The sequence below is a fragment of the Phyllobates terribilis genome, unplaced genomic scaffold, assembly GCF_046119375.1.
Source record: "Phyllobates terribilis strain yellow unplaced genomic scaffold, ASM4611937v1 Scaffold_4__5_contigs__length_816908805, whole genome shotgun sequence".
NCBI classification, from domain to species: domain Eukaryota; kingdom Metazoa; phylum Chordata; class Amphibia; order Anura; family Dendrobatidae; genus Phyllobates; species Phyllobates terribilis.
The window spans coordinates 683330062-683354009 of NW_027362764.1; the positions used below are offsets into that span (position 1 = coordinate 683330062).

Here is a 23948-nt window from a genome sequence, read left to right on the forward strand (position 1 = left end):
AGCGCGGCTAGTTGCTTTCAAATACCCTGCAGCCGGGGTTTAACTTTTAATGAAAGGGAACAATCCCTTTGACTGTCTGCAGCGCGCCACACCTAGGATGCGCACTCTCACACACAAGCCAGCATGCACACGTGCTCGCACGTGACAACACCCCCTATCTGCCCCTACAACCTCTCCGTCACCATGCGTCAGACTCTCCTGCCTGTTTTATGATTTCATTGCCCTAGCAGGAATCACCCCCCCCTCCCCAATTCCTTCCACACCTTCCTTGCCTTCATTGAACTGAGGTTAGCTCTTTGTCAGCCGTCTGGCTTGGTTACACAAGCTTCTTTGCAGAGAAACATGTTACTTCTGCTGGCCCTCGCTAGGCGGCCGGCATCCAAAGCCTTCCCTGGGCACCTGCTGAAAGCCTGGCCCCTTCACGGCACCGGGTGCTTTTAACGCCATCATTTCCACACGGCGAGCTGCGGAGTCAATAAGCACTCCTAGCCGTGGCAAGGAGCTCGGTGTCAGGCCTGCGTGAAGGCGGCGGGGTAGCGTACTTAGCTGCCAACTGGCTCAGAGACCTTGGGGCTTCCATCATCTAAGTTACTTAAGGTCGGTGTCCGGTAAGGCACCGTTCCATGCTAGCCGAGCTGGGCAGTAGGGCAAAACGTCATCAAAATGGTCTACAGCACCCGGTGTTCCCAGGAGGTATCCCATCCAAGAACTGTCCGAGCCCAGCCATGCTTTGCTTCCGAGATCAGACGAGATCAGGCGTATCCAAGGTGGTATGGCCAGTAGACGCTGCTTGATCCATCACCCGGCCAGCCTTTCTCAGGATCGCTTGGTGGCGACCAATCTGGCCGTGACGAGGCGGGCTCCGAAGGGTCCATGCAAAGGCTGTGCCGTCCCTACAAGCGTGGTTTATTTAGCAGTGATTCACCCGCCGCATCAGGTGTCTTCAAAAATGGCTCGGCGCAGGATCTCCTGCAGGATAAACCCTTCATCTCGGTAATGTGACAGAAAGAGCAAGCTGGACCCGTAACTTGGGGGCTGAGCGAGACGTCCAGGGGTGAATGAAGGAAGAGGGTGAGATGGTTGCCAGTGACTTTGAGCTGCTCTTCAGGGGGGAGGGTCGTGTTGCCTGCAAAGGCCTTCTGCTTGGGGTTACCGGTGGTTGTCTCCAGCCACCCGGGAGACGCTGGTCCTGGTGAAAAGGAGCCTAGTATTAAAAGTAAAGAAGCAACAATGCTGGAGGCCCACGGTGATCAGAAGGATGCTGGTATTTTGCAGAGATGAAATAGCGCAAGAGAGAAAGCAAATGAAAAAAAGAAAAGAGAATGAATGTGTGCACTTGTGAAAGGGAATGGAAAAAAGGCATAGAAGAGAGTGCCCCCTGCTGGTGGAAGGAAGGAAAAAGCAAAAGCCTACAGCACCTGGCATTCCCAGGCGGTCTCTGTTAAATGGTTAATTTTGGAAATTCATGGAATGTTAATCGATAATCATTTTTCTGAGTTCTATGCCTCAGCCATCGTGTCTAGTTGACATGCGCTATTTGTGTGTGTATTTTTGGTTCACTACCATATGTAGAACAGGTGTCCATACGACTGGCTATAAAAGCCCATGGTACAGAAAGCGGGGGCTCTCTTGCTCTGCCCACCCCACAAGACACAGAATCTTCATGCTGAGAAGCAGATGACATGTAGGCCTGGACACATGCTGGACAAAGACATGATTTACCAGCCAGGATCCAAGGAAAGATGGGTGAATCTCAACAATTAAGCTAATTATGGACAAATGGACAATTACTTTATAACTAATTATTGTATGTACCTGCTGCAATCTGATTCTTTTTAATGGACAATCCAAGAATAAATAGATACATTTTTTTATAAGAATATCGTGATATTGATACTTTGAGAAGTCCTCAGTAGAAAAAAAATAATACAGGAAGAGTATTATTTTACAATGGTGAGCCAGCCAGTCCTGTTTTTTTGTTTTTTAAATTAAGTAAGTGAATTTCTTCCGTCAACAAGGGGGGAGTCCTGACGAGCTGAACAGCTGTTGTTCACGTGTCAGTAAATTCACTAGTTTGTCACGAGAAGCAGAAAGGACCTACAGACCAAGGAAAGACAGGAAGCAGAGGTACTAACAAGGAACAGAATCACACAGGAAAAGAATTAGACGAACTGAAGCAAAATATGGATATAATTTCTTCTTTTGCTAAACAAAGTAATATTAATTTCAAAGGTAATGTAGGAGATGACATAGAAGTTTTGTGGCTCAGCTTATACAAAGAATGTGAATTGCAGAATTTACAGTTAACTTCTAAATTGGTAAATAGAGACAAACAGAAATTGAGAAATATTCTACATTTGGTAGATTTTTTTCATAGTCTTGTGTTAGAGATTTCTAAGCAGGAAAATAGTGTAGAAGTGTCAGACGGTGATACTGATTCTGACTGTAATGTGGAAAATGAACAAGAAGTAAGACACGTGTTTGTAACTGAAGGTGACCTTGGGTCTGACCAAGAGACGGACATGCAGAAACCTGACATGGGAGGAGACATGACTGACATACGAGAAACCGACATACTTGGTGATGTGGGAGGAGACGTGAGTGACGTAGGAGGAACGGACGTACAAGAGCCACTAAAAATATCAGAGAATTCTGGAATTACCCAGGCTCAACTCCAAATTAAAATGAGGAAAAATTTGCTGAAATTATACAAAATCATGCCAAAATATGATGTCAAAATCCATGCCTGTAGAAATTCAGAGACATTTGAGAGCTTCTCTGATAAGTTTGATTTATCCAATGAGGAGAGGAATCAATTATTTAAAATATGGATTCCTGTGACATTGTCCAGACGTTTACATTTAATGCCCTGGGAAAATGACTCTCCTAATGGATGGGAAAATGATTCGGACAGATTAAGATATTTGATTTATTGTGTCACAAAGGATTTTCCCAACATAGAAGATCTGCAGAAACTAAGGATTGGTAGGAAGGAATTTACATATACATTCATGTCCATATTTGAACGGTTGTACAAAGCTCTCATCAAAAATGTAAAAGTACAACATATGATAACAACTTTTGTACAAAAATTCAAATTCCTAAATTCAGTTTCCCAAGTTATGGCATCACAAAAAAATTCATTATTTGAATGTGCGCAGATGCTGGATTTTGTTAGAAAACATGAGAATCGTGAAAAGAAAATAAATCAAGCTAAATTTATAAAACCAGGAAAGGTAAAATCTTACCAAAAGCCAATATCAAACTCTCCTAGACTGAGTCATCCCCATAGTGAACTCTATCAAATACGCAGAAGATTTCATATATGTTATAAGCCATATCAGCCAGTGCAAAGATCCATCTCTCCACAGAATGAGTTAATTCTCAGTCAGAACTGTGATTCTCTAAAAAGGAAAATGGCTGAAACTGATGGACAGAGACAGGTGAGACGACCAACTCACAGTGACGTCATGGAATGTGGACAGAAGAACAGGCAGTTCTCTGAGGTTTTGAAGGATAGAAAAATGTCTTTCCTAAATAGGGCGTTCCTGGAGATATTTGAGAGACAGAAGATTTGGTTTAGGGAGTGGCTAAGGAAAAACTGTAATTATAATGTTGTATCAAAATGTAATACAATGTCTCAATATTTATTTATAATCTCATACAGTAAAATTGTAGTTACATAGTTTCTAATAGTTCATATATATATATATATATATATATATATATATATACACTTGTCTAAGTAGAGATTGCGTATAATTGTAATTATATATACCTTTATAAAATATATATATATATTAATTAATAAATTAGAACTTCATATATATAAATTTAAGTAGCAATATTTTGAATTACATTAGAATCAACCAATATATGTATAAGATATTTAAATAATTCTGTTTCTGTATGAATTTGATATTTAATTTTATTTTCTTATATTTCCTTAGAGTTTTCATTCCAAAGCAGGATTTTATCAAAGAACTCTAAAATGGATTTATTTCTTTATTCACACAGGAAGTGAAAAAATTGCATGATTTTATGTGTATAACATTTTAAAATAATAACAATATATCTAGTTGAACTATAATATATATGTAATACTTATTAATTCTTTTGTGTTGCTAATATTTTCTGTGCAATAAGTGTTCGTGCAAATTAAAGTAGCTTTACAGCATGACGTGTGACAGCTGCGGCCTTTGAACTTTGAGCTAATAGTATAGGATCCCATTCATTCTATTTTCAACTGATGTAACTTAAGACCGGGCAGCCAGTGAAAAAATAATCTAAGACAAGAGTTTTTTCAAGTGTCTGAAATTCCAGTGACTTACTCTCATATTATATAATATGTACTTGGGGAATATTCAAAGAAATATAAAAATATTCAATTGATATGGCAATGCGCATTAATAAATTGGGATACAACAATTTTGGGTTAAATATATATATATATATCTAAAACTTCATAAGTGGAATGTTTGAGTTGAACAGATCTGTGAATGTCAGAGTGAAGGTGACAGATGAGTAAATCAGCAGCTGCTAAGTGTGATTGATGTGACAGAGGCCTTGTATGTTTGTATGTTTGAAAAAAAAAATGTTTCTTTATATGAAGGTACAAAAATATATTTAATTCTGAGGAAATTATAATACATAATTAGGTATTATCTACATATATATATTTCTATATTTCTTTAATAATTATTATTTCTTGATTTAACTAATAGTGGATAAGGGCAACCACACATCAAAATGGTTTACAAAGCAAATTTATATTTAGAATAATTTTCCACATGATAATATTCTTGAATAACTATAATATTATTTTTAATGGTTACCTAAATAGGTACACACCTCTCTTTAGTCAAATCTATGCTACTCATCAATATGAAATTTATGCACAATATTTCTAGAAGAATAATTATTTTTAATTTGGTTCTGATATATACATAAATTTTATAAAATAATATTTTTGGTATTAAGGGGGAAAATGTGTTTTTGATCCTGATTACATAATCACTTTTGATCAATACTTATTTTCCACACATTTTAATAAAGAAGAAATAATAATAAGGTACTATGGTATAATTAAGAAGGGTATTACATGCAAAGTTGCATAATTTAATATTTTTTGGTGGTACAAGGTTATGACAAATATGAAATCATCCAGATAATGGAGATATAAGGGTATTTTTTATGGAGAATATAATTACTCTGCATTTGTCATTAAAATTTAAAGGCCTTATTTTTATTTTTATTCTTATTTTTACTCTTAATTTTATTTTTCATTTTTAAAATTTTATTCTTACTTTATACTTCTTATTTTTCTATTTTTTCATTTTCATTTTTTAATTCTCATTTGATTTTATTTGAGTTCAATATCTCAATTGAGAAAACACATTAATATTTAATAAAGTAATGTCTAATACAAGAGTATTGCTTCATTAAATATATATTGCTAAGGAAAAAAATGTTTACATTTTCTGAGTAAACACAACAATTCATTCATTCATTTATTCATTCATTCATTCATTCATACATTCATATATTTATTCATTTTGGTTCAGGAGTATACATTCTTTGATATTGTTGGTTTAATTAAGATATAAAAACTTGTTTTTTCAAAATACACTGACACCTATGGGTTGGAAAAGGTAATTACACCTATGACATAAAAATGTTCTATCATATGGAGAACTTGATTGATAATGAATTATTATCTATTATTGTTTATTATTCCAAACATAATTTATTTTAATATTTTGATAATAATTAGATGGATATTACTGATTGCTATGGTACGCTGTGATATTATAGGTTAGGAAAAACTGCCAGATTTGGTATCAGATTAGGGAATGAAGACTTCAATCAAGACATCGCAATTATGAATTCTATCTTAATAAAGACTTTTAATTTTTATAAATCAAAGAGATTCTCAAAAGTTACAAGAAGAAGCAACTGACATCAGGGCGTCTCAGAAGGTAACAGGTGTGAATGCTGAGTGTTATAATAGACTGTGTCCATTACATACAATACAATTCACACCACTGATCACCAGGACGGCAGAGGACGATGATCCTATATGTACTGTGTTGTGTTCAAGTTTCATCACGTTCCAGTGGTTTCTTATCACCTGCAACGCTTCAATGAAAGCTGGTGAACAGGTAATACCTGGCATATGTGTCCTGTATATAAAGGACTGAGTACTGTTTATGGTGCTATATAAAGCAGGAAAGTGTCAAGTTAACCCTTGCTTTACTGACCAAAGACGTCACATCTGTTCCAAAAGTGACACGAGACCAGTGCGGACACACGGAAGATTCCAAAGACGATCCAACGTAAGTCCAGGTGACACTGCACAGATATTAAAGCTACATTTCATCCATGGACTTTGTTTTCTTATCAACTGACACACATGATCTTTCTAATAAAGAGTACAGTTTATGGACTGAACAATAATGAGCACAATTATGGACTGTACAATATCTACATGCTGTAATTTATTTCAAAGGAGTTTTCATCTAAAGACTGTGTTATAAAAGAACCAAGAAGAAGACGAGACGACGACCCGATGACATCAGATGATGACGATTGAACACGCGATTGCTTCAATTTAGATATAGGGAAGTATAATTATACATATTAAATGATTATTAGTCACGGCTTACCATAACATGAATTCACATCATTATATAGCAATAATCCGATATTGATACTATTATTATTATTATGGAAATTTAATGATATTGCCAAGGAAGAAGGAAAGAAAAAATGATTGATGAATGTATCTTCTTTTGAGAAATTTCAGTTAAAGTCCTTTTATTCTCAAAAAAGGGGGAAATGTTAAATGGTTAATTATGGAAATTCATTTGGAATGTTAATCGATAATCATTTTTCTGAGTTCTATGCCTCAGCCATCGTGTCTAGTTGACATGTGCTATTTGTGTGTGTATTTTTGGTTCACTACCATATGTAGAACAGGTGTCCATACGACTGGCTATAAAAGCCCATGGTACAGAAAGGGGGGGCTCTCTTGCTCTGCCCACCCTACAAGACACAGAATCTTCATGCTCAGAAGCAGATGACATGTAGGCCTGGACACATGCTGGACAAAGACATGATTTACCAGCCAGGATCCAAGGAAAGATGACAAGCCTCTCACTTGCTGCTTTTCTACTTTGATGTCTGGCTGCCGGCTGCCCTTTCCAGTGCTCAGCAAGACCAGGTCCTTTTGTGCTTTCCCTTCTCTTCAATTTTTTTGCTGGCTTCCTTAAAAGGTCTTGTAGACACAACGCCCCAATCAGAGCCGCTGAGCTCACTGATCGGCTGCAGACTTGTCGACGGAACGTCAGCTTCACGGCCAATGCCACAGGCCGGGAGCAGAGGCGAGACTCACCGGTAGACCCGGGTAGGGTGAGTAGAGCGCAGTTAGTTGCTTTCTAATAGCCTGCAGCCTGGGATTAACTTTTAATGAAAGGGAACAATCCCTTTGACTGTCTGCAGCGCACCACACCTAGGAAGCGCACTCTCACACACAAGCCAGCATACACACGTGCTCGCACGTGACAACATCCCCTATCTGCCCCTACAACCTCTCCGTCACCATGCGTCAGACTCTCCTGCCTGTTTTATGATTTCAGGGCCCTAGCAGGAATCACCCCCCCCTTCCCCAATTCCTTCCGCACCTTCCTTGCCTTCCTTGCACTGAGGTTAGCTCTTTGTCAGCCGTCTGGCTTGGTTACACAAGCTTCTTTGCAGAGAAACATGTTACTTTTGCTGGCCCTCGCTAGATGGCCGGCATCCAAAACCTTCCCTGGGCACCTGCTGAAATCCTGGCCCCTTCACGGCCCCGGGTGCTTTTAACGCCATCATTTCCACACGGTGAGCTGCGGAGTCAATAAGCACTCCTAGCCGTGGCAAGGAGCTCAGTGTCAGGCTTGCGTGAAGGGCGGCGGGGTAGCGTACTTAGCTGCCAACTGTCTCAGAGGCCTTGGGGCTTCCATCATCTAAGTTACTTAAGGTCGGTGTCCGGCAAGGCGCCGTTCCATGCTAGCCGAGCTGGGCAGTAGGGCAAAACGTCATCAATATCGTCTACAGCACCTGGTGTTCCCAGGAGGTATCCCATCCAAGTACTGTCCGAGCCCAGCCCTGCTTTGCTTCCGAGATCAGACGAGATCAGGCGTATCCAAGGTGGTATGGCCAGCAGACGCTGCTCGATCCATCGCCCGGCCAGCCTTTCTCAGGATCCCTTGGTGGCGAGCAATCTGGCCGTGACGGGGCGGGCTCCGAAGGGTCCATGCAAAGGCTGTGCCGTCCCTACAGGTGTGGTTTGTTTAGCAGTGATTCACCCGCCGCATCAGGTGTCTTCAAAAATGTCTCGGCGCAGGGTCTCCTGCAGGCTAAACCCTTCATCGTGGTAATGTGACAGAAAGAGCAAGCTGGACCCGTAACTTGGGGGCGGAGCGAGACGTCCAGGGGTGAATGAAGGAAGAGGGTGAGATGGTTGCCAGTGACTTTGAGCTGCTCTTCAGGGGGGAGGGTCGTGTTGCCTGCAAAGGTTTTCTGCTTGGGGTTACCGGTGGTTGCCTCCAGCCATGCGGGAGACGCTGGTCCTGGTGAAAAGGAGCCTAGTATTAAAAGTAAAAAAGCAACAATGCTGGAGGCCCACGGTGATCAGAAGGATGCTGGTATTTTGCAGAGATGAAATAGCGCAATAGAGAAAGCAAATGGAAAAAAGAAAAGAGAATGAATGTGTGCACTTGTGAAAGGGAATAGAAAAAAGGCACAGAAGAGAGTGCCCCCTGCTGGTGGAAGGAAGGAAAAAGCAAAAGCCTACAGCACCTGGTATTCCCAGGCTGTCTCCCATCCAAGTATTAACCAGGCTTGATCCTGCTTTGCTTCTGAGATCACATGTGCTCAGGGTGGTGTAGCCGTAGACAGGCACAAGCCTCTCACTTGCTGCTTTTCTACTTTGAAGTCTGGCTGCCAGATGGCCTTTCCAGTGTTCAGCAAGACCAGGTCCTTTTGTGCTTTCCCTTCTCTTCAATTTTTTTGCTGGCTTCCTTAAAAGGTCTTGTAGACACAACGCCCCACTCAGAGCCGCTGAGCTCACTGATCGGCTGCAGCGCTGTCGACGGAACGTCAGCTTCACGGCCAATGCCACAGGCCGGGAGCAGAGGCGAGACTCACCGGTAGACCTGGGTAGTGTGAGTAGAGCGCGGTTAGTTGCTTTCTAATAGCCTGCAGCCGGGGATTAACTTTTAATGAAAGGGAACAATCCCTTTGACTGTCTACAGCGCGCCACACCTAGGAAGAGCACTCTCACACACAAGCCAGCATGCACACGTGCTCGCACGTGACAACACCCCCTATCTGCCTCTACAACCTCTCCGTCACCATGCGTCAGACTCTCCTGCCTGTTTTATGATTTCAGGGCCCTAGCAGGAATCACCCCCCCCTCCCCAATTCCTTCCGCACCTTCCTTGCACTGAGGTTAGCTCTTTGTCAGCCGTCTGGCTTGGTTACACAAGCTTCTTTGCAGAGAAACATGTTACTTCTGCTGGCCCTCGCTAGGCGGCCGGCATCCAAAACCTTCCCTGGGCACCTGCTGAATGCCTAGCCCCTTCACGGCCCCGGGTGCTTTTAACGCCATCATTTCCACACGGCAAGCTGCGGAGTCAATAAGCACTCCTAGCCGTGGCAAGGAGCTCGGTGTCAGGCCTGCGTGAAGGCGGCGGGGTAGCGTACTTATCTGCTAACTGGCTCAGAGGCCTTGGGGCTTCCATCATCTAAGTTACTTAAGGTCGGTGTCCGGCAAGGCGCCGTTCCATGCTAGCCGAGCTGGGCAGTAGGGCAAAACGTCATCAAAATGGTCTACAGCACCCGGTGTTCCCAGGAGGTCTCCCATCCAAGTACTGTCTGAGCCCAGCCCTGCTTTGCTTCCAAAATCAGACAAGATCAGGCGTATCCAAGGTGGTATGGCCATAAGACGCTGCTCGATCCATCGCCCGGCAAGCCTTTCTCAGGATCGCTTGGTGGCGAGCAATCTGGCCTTGACGGGGCGGGCTCCGAAGGGTCCATGCAAAGGCTGTGCCATCCCTACAGGTGTGGTTTGTTTAGCAGTGATTCACCCGCCGCATCAGGTGTCTTCAAAAATGTCTCGGCGCATGGTCTCCTGCAGGCTAAACCCTTCATTGCGGTAATGTGACAGAAAGAGCAAGCTGGACCCGTAACTTGGGGGCGGAGCGAGACGTCCAGGGTTGAATGAAGGAAGAGGGTGAGATGGTTGTCAGTGACTTTGAGCTGCTCTTCAGGGGGGAGGGTCGTGTTGCCTGCAAAGGTCTTCTGCTTGGGGTTACCGGTGGTTGCCTCCAGCCACGCGGGAGACGCTGGTTCTGGTGAAAAGGAGCCTAGTATTAAAAGTAAAGAAGCAACAATGCTGGAGGCCGACGGTGATCTGAAGGATGCTGGTATTTTGCAGAGATGAAATAGCGCAAGAGAGAAAGCAAATGAAAAAAAGAAAAGAGAATGAATGTGTGCACTTGTGAAAGGGAATAGAAAAAAGGCATAGAAGAGAGTGCCCCCTGCTGGTGGAAGGAAGGAAAAAGCAAAAGCCTACAGCACCTGGCATTCCCAGGCGGTCTCTGTTAAATGGTTAGTTATGGAAATTCATTTGGAATGTTAATCGATAATCATTTTTCTGAGTTCTATGCATCAGCCATCATGTCTAGTTGACATGCGCTATTTGTGTGTGTATTTTTGGTTCACTACCATATGTAGAACAGGTGTCCATACGACTGGCTATAAAAGCCCATGGTACAGAAAGGGGGGGCTCTTTTGCTCTGCCCACCCCACAAGACACAGGATCTTCATGCTGAGAAGCAGATGACATGTAGGCCTGGACACATGCTGGACAAAGACATGATTTACCAGCCAGGATCCAAGGAAAGATGGGTGAATCTCAACAATTAAGCTAATTATGGACAAATGGACAATTACTTTATAACTAATTATTGTATGTACCTGCTGCAATCTGATTCTTTTTAATGGACAATCCAAGAATAAATAGATACATTTTTTTATAAGAATATCGTGATATTGATACTTTGAGAAGTCCTCAGTAGAAAAAAATAATACAGGAAGAGTATTATTTTACAATGGTGAGCCAGCTAGTCCTGTTTTTTTGCTTTTTAAATTAAGTAAGTGAATTTCTTCAGTGAACAAGGGGGGAGTCCTGACGAGCTGAACAGCTGTTGTTCACGTGTCAGTAAATTCACTAGTTTTTCACGAGAAGCAGAAAGGACCTACAGACTGAGGAAAGACAGGAAGCAGAGGTACTAACAAGGAACAGAATCACACAGGAAAAGAATCAGACGAACTGAAGACAGGACGTGCTGATAAAGAGAAGCCAAGGAATCTTAAGGTAAGCAAAATACGGATATAATTTTTCTTTTGCTAAGCAAAGTAATATTAATTTCAAAGTTAATGTAGGAGATCACATAGAAGTTTTGTGGCTCAGTTTATACAAAGAATGTGAATTGCAGAATTTACAGTTAACTTCTAAATTGGTAAATAGAGACAAACAGAAATTGAGAAATATTCTACATTTGGTAGATTATTTTCATAGTCTTGTGTTAGAGATTTCTAAGCAGGAAAATAGTGTAGAAGTGTCAGACGGTGATACTGATTCTGACTGTAATGTGGAAAATGAACAAGAAGTAAGACACGTGTCTATAACTGAAGGTGACCTTGGGTCTGACCAAGAGACGGACATACAGAAACCTGACATGGGAGGAGACATGACTGACATACGAGAAACCGACATACTAGGTGATGTGGGAGGAGACGTGAGTGACGTAGGAGGAACGGACGTACAAGAGCCACTAAAAATATCAGAGAATTCTGGAATTACCCAGGCTCAACTCCAAATTAAAATGAGGAAAAATTTGCTGAAATTATACAAAATCATGCCAAAATATGATGTCAAAATCCATGCCTGTAGAAATTCAGAGACATTTTATAAATTCTCTGATAAGTTTGATTTATCCAATGAGGAGAGGAATCAATTATTTTAAATATGGATTCCTGTGACATTGTCCAGACGTTTACATTTAATGCCCTGTGAAAATGACTCTCCTAATGGATGGGAAAATGATTCGGACAGATTAAGATATTTGATTTATTGTGTCACAAAGGATTTTCCCAACATAGAAGATCTGCAGAAACTAAGGATTGGTAGGAAGGAATGTACATATACATTCATGTCCATATTTGAACGGTTGTACAAAGCTCTCATCAAAAATGGAAAAGTACAACATATGATAACAACTTTTGTACAAAAATTCAAATTCCTAAATTCAGTTTCCCAAGTTATGGCATCACAAAAAAATTATTTGAATGTGCGCAGATGCTGGATTCTGTTAGAAAACATGAGAATCGTGAAAAGAAAATAAATCAAGCTAAATTTATAAAACCAGGAAAGGTAAAATCTTACCAAAAGCCAATATCAAACTCTCCTAGACTGAGTCATCCCCATAGTGAACTCTATCAAATACGCAGAAGATTTCATATATGTTATAAGCCATATCAGCCAGTGCAAAGATCAATCTCTCCACAGAATGAGTTAATTCTCAGTCAGAACTGTGATTCTCTAAAAAGGAAAATGGCTGAAACTGATGGACAGAGACAGGTGAGACGACCAACTCACAGTGACGTCATGGAATGTGGACAGAAGAACAGGCAGTTCTCTGAGGTTTTTAAGGATAGAAAAATGTCTTTCCTAAATAGGGCGTTCCTGGAGATATTTGAGAGAGACAGAAGATTTGGTTTAGGGAGTGGCTAAGGAAAAACTGTAATTATAATGTTGTATCAAAATGTAATACAATGTCTCAATATTTATTTATAATCTTATACAGTAAATTGTAGTTACATAGTTTCTAATAGTTCATATATACAGTGCCTACAAGTAGTATTCAACCCCCTGCAGATTTAGCTGGTTTGATAAGATGCAAATAAGTTAGTGCCTTCAAACTGCAAACGAGAGTAGGTTTTATGAACAGAAGCATAAATCTTACAAACCAAAAAGTTATGTTGCTCAGTTGAATTTTATTAAATTTTAAACATAAAAGTGTGGGTCAATTATTATTCAACCTCTATGTTTAATATTTTGTGGAATAACCCTTGTTTGCAATTACAGCTAATAATCGTCTTTTATAAGACCTGATCAGGCCGGCACAGGTCTGTGGAGTTATCTTGGCCCACTCCTCCATGCAAATCTTCTCCAAGTTATCTAGGTTCTTTGGGTGTCTCATGTGGACTTTATTCTTGAGCTCCTTCCACAAGTTTTCAATTGCGTTAAGGTCAGGAGACTGACTAGGCCACTCCAACACCTTGACTTTTTCCCTCTTGAACCAGTCCTTGGTTTTCTTGGCTGTGTGCTTTGGGTCGTTGTCTTGTTGGAAGATGAAATTACGATCCATCTTAAGATCCTTGATGGAGGAGCGGAGGTTCTTGGCCAAAATCTCCAGGTAGGCCGTGCTATCCATCTTCCCATGGATGCGGACCAGATGGCCAGGCCCCTTGGCAGAGAAACAGCCCCACAGCATGATGCTGCCAAGACCATGCTTGACTGTAGGGATGGTATTCTTGGGGTCGTATGCAGTGCCATCCAGTCTCCAAACGTCACGTGTGTGGTTGGCACCAAAGATCTCGATCTTGGTCTCATCAGACCATAGAACCTTGAACCAGTCTGTCTCAGAGTCCTCCAAGTGATCATGAGCAAACTGTAGACGAGCCTTGACATGACGCTTTGAAAGTAAAGGTACCTTACGGGCTCGTCTGGAACAGAGACCATTGCGGTTGAGTACGTTACTTATGGTATTGACTGAAACCAATGTCCCCACTGCCATGAGATCTTCCCGGAGCTCCTTCCTTGTTGTCCTTGGGTTAGCCTTGACTCTTCGGACAAGCCTGGCCTCGGCACGGGAGGACACTTTCAAAGGCTGTCCAATAGTTCCATAAGCCTTCCACTTACGGATGATGCTCCCAACAGTGGAGACAGGTAGGCCCAACTCCTTAGAAAGGGTTTTGTACCCCTTGCCAGCCTTGTGACCCTCCACGATCTTGTCTCTGATGGCCTTGGAATGCTCTTTTGTCTTTCCCATGTTGACCATGTCTGAGTGCTGTTCACAAGTTTGGGGAGGGTCTTAAATAGTCAGAAAAGGCTGGCAAAAGAGATCTTTAATCCACACATGTGAAGCTCATTATTCTTGGTGCCTGAACTACTTCTTAATACTTTAGGGGGACCAAACAGAATTCTTGTGGTTTGAGGGGTTGAATAATAAATGACGCTCTGAATTAACTTTTAACGTTTTAAAAAAACAAAAAAACAAAAAAAAAGTTGCTGCAGTGTATTTCCCACTTCCAGGCTGATCTACAGTACAAATGTCACAATGCCAAGTTAATTCCGCATGTGTCAACCACCTAAATCTGCAGGGGGTTGAATACTACTTGTAGGCACTGTAATACCTAATTATGTGTTATAATTTCCTCAGAATTAAATATATTTTTGTACCTTAACATAAAGAAACATTTTTTTTTTCAAACATACAAACATACGAGGCCTCTGTCACATCAATCACACTTAGCAGCTGCTGATTTACTCATCTGTCACCTTCACTCTGACATTCACAGATCTGTTCAACTCAAACATTCCACATATGAAGTTTTATATATATATATATATATATTTAACCCAAAATTGTTGTATCCCAATTTATTAATGCGCATTGCCATATCAATTGAATATCTTTATATTTCTTTGAATATTCCCCAAGTACATATTATATAATATGAGAGTAAGTCACTGGAATTTCAGACACTTGAAAAAACTCTTGTCTTAGATTCTTTTTTCACTGGCTGCCCGGTCTTAAGTTACATCAGTTGAAAATAGAATGAATGGGATCCTATACTATTAGCTCAAAGTTCAAAGGCCGCAGCTGTCACACGTCATGCTGTAAAGCTACTTTAATTTGCACGAACACTTCATGCACAGAAAATATTAGCAACACAAAAGAATTAATAAGTATTACATATATATTATAGTTCAACTAGATATATTGTTATTATTTTAAAACGTTATTCACATAAAATCATGCAATTTTTTTCACTTCCTGTGTGAATAAAGAAATAAATCCATTTTTAGAGTTATTTGATCAAATCCTGCTTTGGAATGAAAACTCTAAGGAAATATAAGAAAATAAAATTAAATATCAAATTCATACAGAAACAGAATTATTTAAATATCTTATACATATATTGGTTGGTTCTAATGTAATTCAAAATATTGCTACTTAAATTTATATATATGAAGTTCTAATTTATTAATTAATATATATATATATATTTTATAAACGTATATATAAATACAATTATATGCAATCTCTACTTAGACAAGTGTATATATATATATATATATATATATATGAACTATTAGAAACTATGTAACTACAATTTTACTGTATAAGATTATAAATAAATATTGAGACATTGTATTACATTTTGATACAACATTATAATTACAGTTTTTCCTTAGCCACTCCCTAAACCAAATCTTCTGTCTCTCTCAAATATCTCCAGGAACGCCCAATTTAGGAAAGACATTTTTCTATCCTTCAAAACCTCAGAGAACTGCCTGTTCTTCTGTCCACATTCCATGACGTCACTGTGAGTTGGTCGTCTCACCTGTCTCTGTCCATCAGTTTCAGCCATTTTCCTTTTTAGAGAATCACAGTTCTGACTGAGAATTAACTCATTCTGTGGAGAGATGGATCTTTGCACTGGCTGATATGGCTTATAACATATATGAAATCTTCTGCGTATTTGATAGAGTTCACTATGGGGATGACTCAGTCTAGGAGAGTTTGATATTGGCTTTTGGTAAGATTTTACCTTTCCTGGTTTTATAAATTTAGCTTGATTTATTTTCTTTTCACGATTCTCATGTTTTCTAACAAAATCCAGCATCTGCGCACATTCAAATAATGAATTTTTTTGTGATGCCATAACTTGGGAAACTGAATTTAGGAATTTGAATTTTTGTACAAAAGTTGTTATCATATGTTGTACTTTTCCATTTTTGATGAGAGCTTTGTACAACCGTTCAAATACGGACATGAATGTATATGTACATTCCTTCCTACCAATCCTTAGTTTCTGCAGATCTTCTATGTTGGGAAAATCCTTTGTGACACAATAAATCAAATATCTTAATCTGTCCGAATCATTTTCCCATCCATTAGGAGAGTCATTTTCACAGGGCATTAAATGTACACGTCTGGACAATGTCACAGGAATTCATATTTTAAATAATTGATTCCTCTCCTCATTGGATAAATCAAACTTATCAGAGAAGCTCTCAAATGTCTCTGAATTTCTACAGGCATGGATTTTGACATCATATTTTGGCATGATTTTGTATAATTTCAGCAAATTTTTCCTCATTTTAATTTGGAGTTGAGCCTGGGTAATTCCAGAATTCTCTGATATTTTTAGTGGCTCTTGTACGTCCGTTCCTTCTACATCACTCACGTCTCCTCCCACATCACCTAGTATGTCGGTTTCTCTATCTCAGTCATGTCTCCTCCCATGTCAGGTTTCTGTCTGTCCATCTCTTGGTCAGACCCAAGGTCACCTTCAGTTACAGACACGTGTCTTACTTCTTGTTCATTTTCCACATTACAGTCAGAATCAGTATCACCGTCTGACACTTCTACACTATTTTCCTGCTTAGAAATCTCTAACACAAGACTATGAAAAAAATCTACCAAATGTAGAATATTTCTCAATTTCTGTTTGTCTCTATTTACCAATTTAGAAGTTAACTGTAAATTCTGCAATTCACATTCTTTGTATAAACTGAGCCACAAAACTTATATGTCATCTCCTACATTAACTTTGAAATTAATATTACTTTGTTTAGCAAAAGAAGAAATTATATCCATATTTTGCTTACCTTAAGATTCCTTGGCTTCTCTTTATCAGCACGTCCTGTCTTCAGTTCTTCTGATTCTTTTCCTGTGTGATTCTGTTCCTTGTTAGTACCTCTGCTTCCTGTCTTTCCTCAGTCTGTAGGTCCTTTCTGCTTCTCGTGACAAACTAGTGAATTTACTGACACGTGAACAACAGCTGTTCAGCTCGTCAGGACTCCCCCCTTGTTCACGGAAGAAATTCACTTACTTAATTTAAAAAACAAAAAAACAGGACTGGCTGGCTCACCATTGTAAAATAATACTCTTCCTGTATTATTTTTTTCTACTGAGGACTTCTCAAAGTATCAATATCACGATATTCTTATAAAAAAGTGTCCAGGCCTACATGTCATCTGCTTCTCAGCATGAAGATTCTGTGTCTTGTGGGGTGGGCAGAGCAAGAGAGCCCCCCCTTTCTGTACCATGGGCTTTTATAGCCAGTCATATGGACACCTGTTCTACATATGGTAGTGAACCAAAAATACACACACAAATAGCGCATGTCAACTAGACACGATGGCTGAGGCATAGAACTCAGAAAAATGATTATCGATTAACATTCCAAATGAATTTCCATAATTAACCATTTAACAGAGACCGCCTGGGAATGCCAGGTGCTGTAGGCTTTTGCTTTTTCCTTCCTTCCACCAGCAGGGGGCACTCTCTTCTATGCCGTTTTTCCATTCCCTTTCACAAGTGCACACATTCATTCTCTTTTCTTTTTTTCATTTGCTTTCTCTCTTGCGCTATTTCATCTCTGCAAAATACCAGCATCCTTCTGATCACCGTGGGCCTCCAGCATTGTTGCTTCTTTACTTTTAATACTAGGACCAGCGTCTCCCGCGTGGCTGGAGGCAACCACCGGTAACCCCAAGCAGAAGACCTTTGCAGGCAACACGACCCTCCCCACTGAAGAGCAGCTCAAAGTCACTGGCAACCATATCACCCTCTTCCTTCATTCACCCCTGGACGTCTCGCTCCGCCCCCAAGTTATGGGTCCAGCTTGCTCTTTCTGTCATATTACCGCGATGAAGGGTTTAGCCTGCAGGAGACCCTGCACTGAGCAATTTTTGAAGACACCTGATGTGGCGGGTGAATCACTGCTAAACAAACCACACCTGTAGGGACGGCACAGCCTTTGCATGGACCCTTCGGAGCCCGCCCCGTCACGGCCAGATTGCTCGCCACCAAGCGATCCTGAGAAAGGCTGGCCGGACGATGGATCGAGCAGTGTCTACTGGCCATACCACCTTGGATACGCCCGATCTCGTCTGATCTCGGCAGCAAAGCAGGGTTGGGCTCGGACAGTACTTGGATGGGAGACCTCCTGGGAACACCGGGTGCTGTAGACCATTTTGATGACGTTTTGCCCTACTGCCCAGCTCGACTAGCATGAAACGGCGCCTTGCCGGACACCGACCTTAAGTAACTTAGATGATGGAAGCCCCAAGGCCTCTGAGCCAGTTGGCAGCTAAGTACGCTACCCCTCCGCCTTCACGCAGGCCTGACACCGAGCTCCTTGCCACGGCTAGGAGTGCTTATTGACTCCGCAGCTCGCCATGTGGAAATGATGGCATTAAAAGCACCCGGGACCGTGAAGGGGCCAGGCTTTCAGCAGGTGCCCAGGGAAGGTTTTGGATGCCGGCCGCCTAGCGAGGGCCAGCAGAAGTAACATGTTTCTCTGCAAAGAAGCTTGTGTAACCAAGCCAGACGGCTGACAAAGAGCTAACCTCAGTGCAAGGAAGGCAAGGAAGGCAAGGAAGGAATTGGGGAGGGGGGGGTGATTCCTGCTAGGGCCCTGAAATCATAAAACAGGCAGGAGAGTCTGACGCATGGTGACGGAGAGGTTGTAGGGGCAGACAGGGGGTTTTGTTACGTGCGAGCACGTGTGCATGCTGGCTTGTGTGTGACAGTGCGCTTCCTAGGTGTGGCGCGCTGCAGACAGTCAAAGGGATTGTTCCCTTTCATTAAAAGTTAATCCCCGGCTGCAGGCTATTAGAAAGCAACTAACCGTGCTCTACTCACCCTACCCGGGTCTACTGGTGAGTCTCGCGTCTGCTCCCAGCCTGTGGCATTGGCCGTGAAGCTGACGTTCCGTCGACAGCGCTGCAGCCGATCAGTGAGCTCAGCGGCTCTGAGTGGGGCGTTGTGTCTACAAGAACTTTTAAGGAAACCAGCAAAAAAATTGAAGAGAAGGGAAAGCACAAAAGGACCTGGTCTTGCTGAGCACTGGAAAGGGCAGCCGGCGGGCAGCCGGCAGCCAGACGTCAAAGTAGAAAAGCAGCAAGAGGCTTTTCTCTGCCTACGGCCACACCACCCTGAACACGCCTGATCTCGGAAGCTAAGCAGGGTCGGGCCTGGTTAGTACTTGGATAGGAGACCACCTGGGAATACCAGGTGCTGTAGGCTTTTGCTTTTTCCTTCCTTCCACCAGCAGAGGGCACTCTCTTCTATGCCTTTTTTCCATTCCCTTTCACAGGTGCACACATTCATTCTCTTTTCTTTTTTTCATTTGCTTTCCTCTTGCGCTATTTCATCTCTGCAAAATACCAGCATCCTTCTGATCACCGTGAGCCTCCAGCATTGTTGCTTCTTTACTTTTAATACTAGGCTCCTTTTCACCAGGACCAGCGTCTCCCGCGTGGCTGGAGGCAACCACCGGTAACCCCAAGCAGAAGACCTTTGCAGGCAACACTACCCTCCCCCCTGAAGAACAGATCAAAGTCACTGGCAACCATCTCACCCTCTTCCTTCATTCACCCCTGGACGTCTCGCTCCGCCCCCAAGTTACGGGTCCAGCTTGCTCTTTCTGTCACATTACCGCGATGAAGGGTTTAGCCTGCAGGAGACCCTGCGCCCAAACATTTTTGAAGACACCTGATGCGGCGGGTGAATCACTGTTAAACAAACCACACCTGTAGGGACGGCACAGACTTTGCATGGACCCTTCGGAGCCCGCCCCGTCACGGCCAGATTGCTCGCCACCAAGCGATCCTGAGAAAGGCTGGACGGGCGATGGATCGAGCAGCTTCTACAGGCCATACCACCTTGGATACTCCCGATCTCATCTGATCTCGGAAGCTAAGCATGGTTGGGCCTGGTTAGTACTTGGATGGGAGACTTTAAAATAATACTCTTCCTGTATTATTTTTTTCTACTGAGGAGTTCTCAAAGTATCAATATCACGATATTCTTATAAAAAAATGTATCTATTTATTCTTGGATTGTCCATTAAAAAGAATCAGATTGCAGCAGGTACATACAATAATTAGTTATAAAGTAATTGTCCATTTGTCCATAATTAGCTTAATTGTTGAGATTCACCCATGTTTCCTTGGATCCTGGCTGGTAAATCATGTCTTTGTCCAGCATGTGTCCAGGCCTACATGTCATCTGCTTCTCAGCATGAAGATTCTGTGTCTTGTGGGGTGGGCAGAGCAAGAGAGCCCCCCCTTTCTGTACCATGGGCTTTTATAGCCAGTCGTATGGACACCTGTTCTACATATGGTAGTGAACCAAAAATACACACACAAATAGCGCATGTCAACTAGACACGATGGCTGAGGCATAGAACTCAGAAAAATGATTATCGATTAACATTCCAAATGAATTTCCATAATTAACCATTTAACATTTCCCCCTTTTTTGAGAATAAAAGGACTTTAACTGAAATTTCTCAAAAGAAGATACATTCATCAATCTTTTTTTCTTTCCTTCTTCCTTGGCAATATCATTAAATTTCCATAATAATAATAATAGTAATAATAGTATCAATATCGGATTATTGTTATATAATGATGTGAATTCATGTTATGGTAAGCCGTGACTAATATTCATTTAATATGTATAATTATACTTCCCTATATCTAAATTGAAGCAATCGCGGGTTTAATCGTCATCATCTGATGTCATCGGGTCGTCGTCTCGTCTTCTTCTTGGTTCTTTTATAACACAGTCTTTAGATGAAAACTCCTTTGAAATAAATTACAGCATGTAGATATTGTACAGTCCATAATTGTGTTCATTATTGTTCAGTCCATAAACTGTACTCTTTATTAGAAAGATCATGTGTGTCAGTTGATAAGAAAACAAAGTCCATGGATGAAATGTAGCTTTAATATCTGTGCAGTGTCACCTGGACTTACGTTGGATCGTCTTTGGAATCTTCTGTGTGTCCGCACTGGTCTCGTGTCACTTTTGGAACAGATGTGACATCTTTGGTCAGTAAAGCAAGTGTCAACTTGACACTTTCCTGCTTTATATAGCACCATAACCAGTACTCAGTCCTTTATATACAGGACACATATGCCAGGTATTACCTGTTCACCAGCTTTCATTGAAGCGTTGCAGGTGATAAGAAACCAGTGGAACGTGATGAAACTTGAACACAACACAGTACATATAGGATCATCGTCCTCTGCCGTCCTGGTGATCAGTGGTGTGAATTGTATTGTATGTAATGGACACAGTCTATTATAACACTCAGCATTCACACCTGTTACCTTCTGAGACGTCCGGATATCAGTTGCTTCTTCTTGTAACTTTTGAGAATCTCTTTGATTTATAAAAATTAAAAGTCTTTATTAAGATAGAATTCATAATTGCGATGTCTTGATTGAAGTCTTCATTCCCTAATCTGATACCAAATCTGGCAGTTTTTCCTAACCTATAATATCACAGCGTACAATAGCAATCAGTAATATCCATCTAATTATTATCAAAATATTAAAATAAATTATGTTTGGAATAATAAACAATAATAGATAATAATTCATTATCAATTAAGTTCTCCATATGATAGAACATTTTTATGTCATAGGTGTAATTACCTTTTCCAACCCATAGGTGTCAGTGTATTTTGAAAAAACAAGTTTTTATATCTTTATTAAACCAATAATATCAAAGAATGTATACTCCTGAACCAAAATGAATAAATATATGAATGTATGAATGAATGAATGAATGAATAAATGAATGAATGAATTGTTGTGTTTACTCAGAAAATGTAAACATTTTTTTCCTTAGCAATATATATTAAATGAAGCAATACTCTTGTATTAGACATTACTTTATTAAATATTAATGTGTTTTCTCAATTGAGATATTGAACTCAAATAAAATCAAATGAGAATTAAAAAATGAAAAAATAGAAAAATAAGAAGTATAAAGTAAGAATAAAATTTTAAAAATGAAAAATAAAATTAAGAGTAAAAATAAGAATAAAAATAAAAATAAGGCCTTTAAATTTTAATGACAAATGCAGAGTAATTATATTCTCCATAAAAAATACCCTTATATCTCCATTATCTGGATGATTTCATATTTGTCATAACCTTGTACCACCAAAAAATATTAAATTATGCAACTTTGCATGTAATACCCTTCTTAATTATACCATAGTACCTTATTATTATTTCTTCTTTATTAAAATGTGTGGAAAATAAGTATTGATCAAAAGTGATTATGTAATCAGGATCAAAAACACATTTTCCCCCTTAATACCAAAAATATTATTTTATAAAATTTATGTATATATCAGAACCAAATTAAAAATAATTACTCTTCTAGAAATATTGTGCATAAATTTCATATCGATGAGTAGCATAGATTTGACTAAAGAGAGGTGTGTACCTATTTAGGTAACCATTAAAAATAATATTATAGTTATTCAAGAATATTATCATGTGGAAAATTATTCTAAATATAAATTTGCTTTGTAAACCATTTTGATGTGTGGTTGCCCTTATCCACTATTAGTTAAATCAAGAAATAATAATTATTAAAGAAATATAGAAATATATATATGTAGATAATACCTAATTATGTATTATAATTTCCTCAGAATTAAATATATTTTTGTACCTTCACATAAAGAAACATTTTTTTTTTTTCAAACATACAAACATACGAGGCCTCTGTCACATCAATCACACTTAGCAGCTGCTGATTTACTCATCTGTCACCTTCACTCTGACATTCACAGATCTGTTCAACTCAAACATTTCACATATGAAGTTTTAGATATATATATATTTAACCCAAAATTGTTGTATCCCAATTTATTAATGCGCATTGCCATATCAATTGAATATCTTTATATTTCTTTGAATATTCCCCAAGTACATATTATATAATATGAGAGTAAGTCACTGGAATTTCAGGCACTTGAAAAAACTCTTGTCTTAGATTCTTTTTTCACTGGCTGCCCGGTCTTAAGTTACATCAGTTGAAAATAGAATGAATGGGATCCTATACTATTAGCTCAAAGTTCAAAGGCCGCAGCTGTCACACGTCATGCTGTAAAGCTACTTTAATTTGCACGAACACTTCATGCACAGAAAATATTAGCAACACAAAACAATTAATAAGTATTACATATATATTATAGTTCAACTAGATATATTGTTATTATTTTAAAATGTTATACACATAAAATCATGCAATTTTTTCACTTCCTGTGTGAATAAAGAAATAAATCCATTTTAGAGTTCTTTGATCAAATCCTGCTTTGTAATGAAAACTCTAAGGAAATATAAGAAAATAAAATTAAATATCAAATTCATACAGAAACAGAATTATTTAAATATCTTATACATATATTGGTTGGTTCTAATGTAATTCAAAATATTGCTACTTAAATTTATATATATGAAGTTCTAATTTATTAATTAATATATATATATATATTTTATAAACGTATATATTAATACAATTATACGCAATCTCTACTTAGACAAGTGTATATATATATATATATATATATATATATATATGAACTATTAGAAACTATGCAACTACAATTTACTGTATAAGATTATAAATAAATATTGAGACATTGTATTACATTTTGATACAACATTACAATTACAGTTTTTCCTTAGCCACTCCCTAAACCAAATCTTCTGTCTCTCTCAAATATCTCCA

The 23948-nt window shown here is 39.7% G+C and overlaps 1 non-coding gene and 4 pseudogenes across 1 annotated transcript; 2 read left to right on the forward strand and 3 right to left on the reverse strand.

Annotated features, from left to right (window-relative positions):
* Positions 1 to 665: 665 nt before the first annotated feature.
* On the reverse strand, positions 666 to 785 carry LOC141268340 (5S ribosomal RNA; annotated as a pseudogene).
* A 7300-nt stretch (positions 786 to 8085) lies between these two features.
* On the reverse strand, positions 8086 to 8205 carry LOC141267875 (5S ribosomal RNA; annotated as a pseudogene).
* A 1662-nt stretch (positions 8206 to 9867) lies between these two features.
* LOC141269933 (5S ribosomal RNA) lies at positions 9868 to 9986 on the reverse strand (annotated as a pseudogene).
* An 8270-nt stretch (positions 9987 to 18256) lies between these two features.
* On the forward strand, positions 18257 to 18376 carry LOC141266902 (5S ribosomal RNA). The gene has a single exon (XR_012320921.1). It is a non-coding gene; the product is annotated as a 5S ribosomal RNA (ribosomal RNA).
* Positions 18377 to 19324: 948 nt separating this feature from the next.
* Positions 19325 to 19433, forward strand: LOC141268067 (5S ribosomal RNA; annotated as a pseudogene).
* Positions 19434 to 23948: the final 4515 nt, after the last annotated feature.